Here is a 9883-nt window from a genome sequence, read left to right on the forward strand (position 1 = left end):
ACATGAAAAGAGACTGCAGAGAATGGAAAGCAGAAAAAGGCAAAGAGAAAGCTGAAGACCATGGTGAGAAGAACAAGTCCTCAGTGAAGATTCAAGAAATAAAGGTGACAAACACTGTTGCAGAGGATGACAGTCTAGTGTCAGGAGACATCTACTTCTTGAAGAATACAATGGACTCAGCTCTTCTTACAGCATCTGATGGAAATGCACTGAGTGACTGGATTATAGACTCAGGGGCATCACTTCATGTGTCTCCAAACAAGGAGTGGTTTACTTCTTATGTGACCACTAAAGATCATGTTCGACTAGGCAATGGGCAGACATGTGAGATCTTAGGTGTTGGAGATGTTCAATTGAAGTTTCAGAATGGCTCTTCTTTCACGCTGAAGAATGTGAGACATGTTCCCTCAATTACAAAGACCATGATCAGCACAGGTTTACTTGATGATGCTGGCTACGTCATCATTTTTGGACAGAACATGTGGAAGATATCCAAGGGTTCTATGACAATAGCACATGGAGGACTTTACATGATTTATGTATCAAATGTCTCTAAAAATGTAATCAATGTAACCGAGCAGCCGAACGTTTCTTTGTGGCATAGCCGGTTAGGACATATGTCCAAGAAGGGAATGGAAATCTTGTCTCTTTCTGGTTATTTGCTTGGCTTTTCATTTATAGATGACATTTATAGATGACTACTCGAGGAAAGTATGGGTTTACTTTCTCAAGCACAAGGATGAAGCGTTTAGTGTTTTCAAAACGTTTGTGACACTTGTGGACAATCAGAGTGGCAAGAAGCTTAAATGCTTACGCACTGACAATGGTGGAGAGTATGTTTCAAAGGCCTTTCAGGACTTTTGTGAGTGAAAAGGTATAAATCGTGAACTTACTACTCCTTACAATCCTCCTCAAAATGGTGTTGCTAAGAGGATGAATAGGACCATACAAGAGAAGGTCAGAAGTATGTTGTCTAATGCACAGCTGCCAAATGGGTTTTGGGCTGAAGCTGTATCAACAGCTGTTCATCTTGTAAATAGATCTCCTAGCAAGGTTTTCCAGAAGGATTCAGTGCCAGAGACGGTATGGTCAGGCAAAATGCCCTCATACAAGCATCTCAGAGTCTTTGGCTGTGAGGCATATACTCATGTTCCAAAGGAATTTAGGAACAAACTTGAGCCAAAGAGTAGAAAGTGCATCTTTCTAGGCTATGGTAACTCTGGTGGGATGGGGTACAGACTTTGGGATCCCGAATCCAGAAAGGTTGTCCACAGCAATGATGTTCACTTTAATGAATCCAAATATCATTCTAAACCAGAGAGGGTTGAGGAGATTAGAAGAGTTGTCTTCCAAGAAGATGGACCTGCACGTGCAAGACAAAATGTCAGGGCTCAAGAGGAGTAAGGACAGGATAGAGTGGAACCACAGGTTGTGGTTGAGCCTGAGCCACCTATTGTGCGTAGATCTGGACGTGTCACGTGACCTCCTGATAGGTTTGTTCCATCTATGAACTATGTCATGTTGACTGATTGCAATGAGCCTTCATGTTACAAGGAAGCAGTGCAAATGAAGGACTCCGGGAATTGGAAATTGGCCATGGAGTCAGAGATGACAGCTCTGCATAAAAACAAGACATGGAAGCTAGTTAAATTACCACAGGGCAAAAAGGCTCTACCTTGTAAATGGGTTTACAGGTATAAGATCACCGCTCATGATAGTCAGCCAAAGTGCAAAGCAAGGCTTGTTGCCAAGGGCTTTAAGCAAGAACAAGGCATTGACTTTGATGAAGTCTTCTCTCCGGTGGTCAAGATGACTACATTGAGATGCTTTCTTGCATTGGTTGCCATATTAGATTTGGTGTTGCACCAAATGGATGTCAAGACAGCGTTCTTGCATGGTGATTTAGATGTGGAAATTTACATGCAACAGCCAGAAGGGTTTGTTGAGAAAGGCAAGGAAGATTGGGTATGCCAGTTGTTAAAGAGTCTTTATGGCTTAAAACAATCACCGAGGGCATGGTACCATAAATTCCACAAGTTTATGCTTTCTCAAGGCTACAAATGTAGTGAGTTCGATCACTGTCTATATACAAAGAAGGCTAAGGATGGCAGTTGGCTGATCCTTATTTTGTATGTGGATGACATGTTGATTGCTGGCAAGCACTTGGAAGAAATTTCAGCTTTGAAGTCAAAGATGGCAAAATCGTTTGACATGAAAGGCATGGGTGAGGCAAGTCATATACTTTGTATGCGCATTGAGAGAGACAGATCAAAGAAGTTGATTTGGTTATCTTAAACAGAGTATATTGACAAGGTTTTGCAACGTTTCAATATGGAGAAGGGAAAGGCATTGAGTGTTCCATTGGCACCATATGTGAAACTTAGCAAACAAGATTGTCCTGTGTCTGAGGAAGAACAGGCTGAAATGGATAAGATTCCATATGTGTCTGCAGTGGATAGTTTGATGTATGCAATGATTGCTACTCGCCCAGACATTGCATTTGCAGTGGGAGTAGTAAGTCGATACATGTCAAACCCAGGCAAGAAACATTGGGAGGCAGTGAAAGGAATATTGAGATACCTGAAAGCTACAAAGAGTATGCGTATATGCTATGGGAGTCAGGAGCTAAGTGTAAAGGGTTTTACAGACTCAGATTATGAAGGTGACTTAGACAACCGAAGGTCTACGTCAGGGTATGTCTTTACATTGGCTGGTGGAGCAGTATCATGGCGTTCTAGATTACAAGATTGTGTTACTCAATCTACTACAGAGGCTGAATATGTTGCAGCATCAGAGGCATGCAAAGAATCAATTTGGCTTAATCGACTAGTAACATATTTGGGAATCAAAGAAGAGATGCCTGTGTTATATTGTGATAGTCAAAGTGATATACAATTGGCTCGCAATCCAGTTTATCACTCAAAGACAAAGCATGTGGATGTGAAGTATCATTTCATCAGGGAAATGCTCGAGGATAAGCAACTTCAGCTTGTCAAAGTTCACACCACAGAAAATCCTCCTGATCTACTTACAAAAGGACTTCCCTCAGAGAGCTTTGCGCATTTTCGCAAGCAGTTAGGTGTAGGGTAGTACATCACTTCTCTACATCTCTTGTATATTAGCTTGTATAGTAGCTTCTCTCACACTTAAAGTACCACATTGGACTTTAAGTGGGAGGTTGTTGGGGTATAAAGCCCAATGTGGTCGCCCAGGTAAGTGTGCGGGCCGCCAGTTATGTACACATATTTTTTTTTTAAAACCTAATAAGAACTCACTATGCTCTACACATTACAGTAGAGCGAGTTCACCATATCGCCGTGCTCTTCTTCTCGCACTCTCTCTCGCGTCGCACTTTCGCTTGTACTCCTTCATGTATCTCTCAAGGGGGGTTTAAGTCCTAAAGGGGACTAAAATAGAAAATAAGGGGGAAATAGAGGGTAAGGAGGTTTATCAAGCAAAACACGAAGGGTGGTGTTGCTAAGAAAAGACGATGTTGGGTTTCAAAAGAGTATCTAATCCAAGACTGGGAGTGTAATGTACAGGACCGGGTGTAAGGTGTACACCGGGGGAATATGGGGGGGGGGGGGGGGGGGGGGGGGGGGGGGGGGTGTTGAGGGCTTGAGGAGCAAGGGAGAGTATTTAAATTCATAAAAAGGTGTTACAAGAGTACCATTCAACTGGACAAAAATTTAGAATGTAAGCTCCAAAGAAGAATGGGGATTTTTTAGGATAGGAGGGTCTTCATCGTCGGTGAGGTTTATATGGGCGGGAAAAGAAGGAGGGGCTTTGAGAATCAACCTGCAAAATAAGCAACAGTGGCTAGGGAGGGAATAAAGATTAATTTTTAAAACAAAACTTGGTTTGAATCTTTTTTTGGATTTGGTTAGAAGAGTGCCTTTAAAAAAAATTGGTTTGAATCTTGTTTTTGGATTTGGTTAGAAGAGTGCCTTTAAAAAAAATTGGTTTGAATCTTGTTTTTGGATTTGGTTAGAAAAGTGCCTAAGTTATGGCCATTGGTCCAACATAGGATAGGTTTGCCAAGATGAGAAAGGGTGGGAGAGAGATTGCAGGCTGTATGGATAGGTTTGCCTATTGTAAGGGTAGGATGAAGTCTTCGAGTTTCTGGTGCAAAAGGGAGTTTGAGGATGTTAGGGAGAGGATTTTTTGAAGAAGGGTTTTGGTTAAGAGAGAGGTACGTTCATTATAAGTGATCAATCCAAATATTAGAAGAAGGAAGCTTCTTGGGTAGCCTTTGCGAATGAGTCTTAGGAAGAAGAGGTTTCTCAAACTAGCAAATTCGTCGGGATTATTTTCCCTGATGATATAGCGCCTGAGTTCTGTTTTGATAAAGGATACTTTTTGGTGGAGCGGGTGCCAAGAGATCCAAGGTATATATTGGTATGAGTTGAGAGGCTTTTGGTAACAATTGGAATCAAGGATACCATAAGAGTTGAAAGCATGTCCCTTGTAGAAGTGGATATTTAGGATGGTAGCTTCAAAGGAGGAGATGATGGGTGAGATCACTATATGTTTTTGTAAATGGAAGGCGTAAGAAACGAGGGCTTTGGTAAGTGATTTGCGACTACCTTTCCAGACCCCGAAGGCATCATCTATGAATCTTTTATAATATGCTAGGTTCGGGCCGAGGATAAGAAGGGATTGGTTTTCTAGGTGGCAGAGAAAGATTCAAGCATAACTACTGCAAAATTAGATCCCATTGCGGTGCCTTTAATTTGCTGCCACACTTTATCTTTGAAGCAGAGATAATGGTGTGAAAGAATAAGGGTGGCAAGTGAGATGATGAACTCTGTTTTTGGGTTGTCGAAGAAGTTAGTGATGGTATTTCTGAGGGCTATGAGTCCCTCAGTCATAGGTATGCTAGGGTAAAGGGAGGTTACATCGAAGGTAAAAAGGAGACAATGGGGGGGGGGAAGTTTGGGAGTGGAGATCGGTGATAAGGGATAGTGAGTCTTTAAGGTGTTGCTTTTGTGAAAGGAGGATAGGATAAAGTTGGAAGTGTAGCCATTTGGAAGCATTTTCAAACACGTATCCACGATAAGAGCAAATAGGGCGGGCTACAAGTATGGGTTTGTGTAGCTTAGGGAGAAATTGGATAGGACAGGGCTTGAAGGGTTTAAGGAGTGGTGTGAGGATAAAGGTGGCTTCAACTGGGGTTAGAAGAGTGTATTTGAGGGTGATGGAGTGGAGTAAGGAGGCGAGGTAGTTTAGTGAAGGTGGGGTGAGGGGTGTGTATGTGGATGTATCATTGAGTTGCCTATAGGCTTCTTGTTCGTACCATTCCCGTGATAGGATGGTAATGCCAAGATTTTTATCCGCCAGTTTGATGACTATTGTGTCATCCATTGAAAGAGTTTTAAGGGCACAAAAGCTCAGAAGAATTGGAGTAATCCAACAAGAGGCATTGCTTAAAGAAGTGAGAAGTTTGCTACAAGAAGGTTTCATCTACCCTGTCGAAGACTCAGAATGGGTCTCCCCAGTAGTAGTCACACCAAAAAAAAATGGTAAGTGGAGAGTCTGTGTGGATTATAAACCTCTCAATGCAGCCACGAAGAGAGAACACTTTCCCCTCCCATTCCAGGATGAAATACTCAATGAAGTGGCAGGTCACGAATGCTACACAGTATGCGATGGCTACTCAGGATACTTCCAGATTAGCATTGCGGAGGAGGATCAGAACAAGACAACCTTCATCACACCTTGGGGATGTTTTTCCTCCAGAGTGATGCCGTTTGGCCTCACTAACGCCCCAGCCACGTTTCAGCGCTATGTGACTTTTGTTTTCCAACCCTACTTTGGAACATCAATACGGGTTTTCATAGATGATTTTTGCATCTATAGCTCGCGAGCCCTTCATTTAAGCAAAGTCTATGATGGCTTAACCAGGCTGCAAACCTTGGGTGGCCAAATCAACGTGGACAAGTGTCACATTGGTGAGAGCAAAGTCACTCTCCTTGGTCATGTAATTTAAGCAAAAGGAATCGAGGCTGACCCTAGCAAAATTCAGGCTCTGGTATCTTTATCATCACCCACCACCGCCAAGCAGCTGGTTTCTTTCCTCCAGAAGGTAAGATACTTAAGCAGGTTCATTCACCTGCTATCTCAAGTGGTCCTTTCCCTACAAAAACTCACCTAGAGGGATGTTTTCTCATGGAGTGAAGAGAATGAGCAGCAGTTTACTGAGGTGAAGCAAGTCCTAGCTAAGCTTCCCACTATTTCACCTCCTCAGTGGGACGAGCCATTTTATGTGAACCCTAGTGTGGGAAATGATACACTGGGAGCAGTGCTAATGCAAAAGGATCCCAAAACTTCTTTCATGTGCCCTATTTACTTCTCTAGTGGAGTCATGACCCCATCAAAAAAAGGATTCATCGAAGTAGAACACATGGTTCTGGCACTAATGTTTGCTACCACAAAGTTACGCTCATATCTCCTGCCTAGACCATTTATAATCTTGACAATGGAAGAGGTTTTCCATATGTAATGCGACACATGGATGTCTCATCTAGGATCTCAAAGTGGTTAGTTAGACTACAAGAGTTCGACTACACCATGCAAGTAGAAAACTCCACCAGGGCTAGTTTAGCGGGAATTCTCACTCATCGCCATTATGAGAAGAAGCTAAAGGTCAACACAGAAGCAAAGGAAGGAACACCAGCGAAAGAAAGTCCTAAACTAGAGAGAGCTCACTCTCTTTTCTTTGACGGAGCATACAAGAGAACAATGGATGAGTCTGCAGCAGGCATGGTCATTTTCAATGAGCAGCAAGAAAGAGTATTCTCCATGGGGCAGTTATTACACTCCCACTCCAACAATGAAGCAGAATATGCAGCCCTAATCCTTGGGTTGGAACAATGTATTTCACAAAGAATTCAGCGCTTGAATGTGTTCGGCGACGCTTTGCTTTTGATAAGGCAGATAAATGGCACCTGGGAGTGCAAAAATCAGGTTTTACTTGGTCAACTTCGCCAAGTTAAGGACCTTCTGAAGAAGTTTAAAGCAGTGAAGCTCTTCCATGTCCCCAGAGCAGAAAATCAAGAGGCAGATGCACTAGCTAAAGAAAGAATACAAGACATTCCCATAGGAGCAATCAAATTAAAACTACCCCTCTTCCAAGGTAGTGATGTTATGCCTGATATCATCAGCTTTCTAGATACAGGAGAATCTCCAGCAGGACACACCAAAGGCCAAAAACAATGGCTGGTAAGGAAGGCTACTAGGTACCGCCTTATAGACAACCACTTGTATTGTAAGGGCAAAGATCAAATTCTGAGGCGGGTGCCAACCTCCAGTGAAATCACAGAGGTTATTTCAAGTTGCCATGACGGCGTCTGCGGCGGTCAATTTGCTCTAGATATCACCAGTAGGAAGATTCTACAGGCAGGATACTTTTGGCCCAGTTTGAACAGAGATGTACACCATTGGTGTAAAACATGTAAGGCTTGTCAAGTGGCCAGTGATCGCACGTTAACCTACGAGCCACAAACCCCTATCATTTCATATGGTCCTTTTAAGAAATGGGGAATAGATGCAATCAGTCCCTTACCAAGGGCCCAATCAGGTAAACTGTACATCATAGTGGTGTAGACTACATGACGTGATGGGCAAAAGCAACGGCCACCACCCGCATTACAGCCCAAGAGGTGGCAAAGTTCATTTTTGAACATATCGTTTGCCATTTTGGCACTCCTCTTGAGATAATATCAGATAGAGGACTAGGATTCAGAGGTGATTTGGTGGGAGAACTGATGAAGAAGTTAGGCATGACACGTCGACATTCCACACCATACTACCCACAATGCAATGGTCTGGTAGAGAAGGTAAATGGAATGATTTGCAAAATCATCACAAAACAGGTGAACAACAACACAGGAGACTGGGATAAACATCTCATGGCAACTCTTTGGGCCTACAGAACAACGTTCCGAATATCAATAGGTTTCACTCCTTTCCATCTAGTTTATGGGAAGGAGGCAATTCTACCCATTGAGGTACAAATAGCCAGCTTACGAGTCTTGGCTAGCCAGACACACCGTCCAACTGTAAACCTCCGAAACCACATCTTGGACCTAGAGAGACTCCAACTGGATAGGGAAGAAGCAATCAATCACTATGCAGCACGGGTAGAACGACACCGACTCACTTTCAATCAAGGGCTTAAAGAGAAAGGACTGGAAAAAGGCATGTTAGTACTGCGATATGACAACATATTTGACACTAGGAAGGATAACAAATTTCAACCCAGATGGGAAGGGCCATTCATCATCAAGAAGCGCTATGAGAACGGCAGCTATAAGCTGATGGAAGTAGATGGGAGAATTCACAAGACTAGGGTCGATGGATGGAGACTGAAAATGTATTTTCTCAGGTTTGACCTAGAATTCATGCTAGACATTCCAGAAGAGGGAGAACCCTCTAACTCTACAGCTGAAGAAGCAGAAGAAAGGCTAGAAGCATGAATGCCTAGCCAAAGGGAGAGGGCTAATGATAGCCGACTTTTGGAAATCAAAGATCAAAAAGAAAAAAAACTCTTTCACCCCCCCCCCCCCCCCCCCCTCCCCCCCCCCCCCCCCACACTCTCAGTACCCCCCACCATAGCTTATTTCCCCCCCCCCCCCCGCCCTACGGGCATTGGATAAAAACTCTCTCTCTCTCTCTCTCTCCCCTCCCTCTCTCTCTCTCTCTCTCTCTCTCTCTCTCTCTCTCTCTCATTTTTCCCTAATATCTCTCTCTCTCCCAATTTACCTCCCCCGACCAGGCGGAAGCTTGGAAGAAAACTCCGACCCCTCTCTCGTGCTCCCTCTGTGTGAGCCGCATGGAAACCCCCACTTCCGCTCTCCGTATTCTTACACTCACCCTTACATTCCCCTCACATTAAACCCCCCCCCCCCCCCCCCCCCCCCCCCCCCCCCCCCCCCCCCCCCCCCCCCCCCCCCCCCCCCCCCCCCCCCCCCCCCCTTTGGCCCGCTAATATTCCCTCCCCGACCCCCTCCTCCCTCTTCCCCCACTGCTCGCCTCACCCTCCATCGGCCTCATTCCCCTCCCTCAGCCTCATCCCCCCCCCCCCCCCCTCTTGGCCCGCGGATATATTCCTTCACTCCACCCATTGACTTATCCCCCCCCTTGTCCTCAAGCTCCCATGCAAGACAATGAACCCTCCCCCCTCTCCCTCTCCACCCACACATCTCCCATATCCCACTCCACACCTCACCCCTCCCTCTCCCTCACACACTCTCTCAAGCTCAGCGCGGATACACTCTCTCTTCTCTCACCCGAGTGCTCAGGCCACGCAAGCAAGGAAAATTCTCTCTCTCTCTCCCTCTCACGGGCAGCGTCACATAGGACCACCCGCTCGCCACACACACACACACACACACACACACACACACACACACACACACACACACACCACACAATCCCCCCCCCCCTCTCCCCTCTCTCCCATCGGTGATGTGCGCAGCAGTCCGCATATCACACACACACACCACCCGGGCGCCTCGCGCAGGCAGCAGGCCAATACACACACACACACACTACGCGCACACAACCCTACCTACATGCACACACACAACACCATACACACACTCTCTACCCCTATTTCCCCCCCATCACACCTTGCGCAAAAACAGGCCGCCGGCACATCCCGCCACCAACAAGAAGAAAAAAAAAAAAAAACAAAAAAACTAAAAATATATGTATATATATAAAGCCACCCTTCCCACGCACGTTTTCACACACACATACCTATACAAAACACACACAACCCACCCTCATGCACGAATACATACACACACACACACGCATATACGCACCGCACCACAGATACAACGAAGAAAAATGACTACGACATGAACAAACAAAAGAA

The sequence above is a fragment of the Adiantum capillus-veneris genome, chromosome 21, assembly GCF_014529385.1.
Source record: "Adiantum capillus-veneris isolate H3 chromosome 21, ASM1452938v2, whole genome shotgun sequence".
Taxonomy (NCBI): Eukaryota; Viridiplantae; Streptophyta; class Polypodiopsida; order Polypodiales; family Pteridaceae; genus Adiantum; species Adiantum capillus-veneris.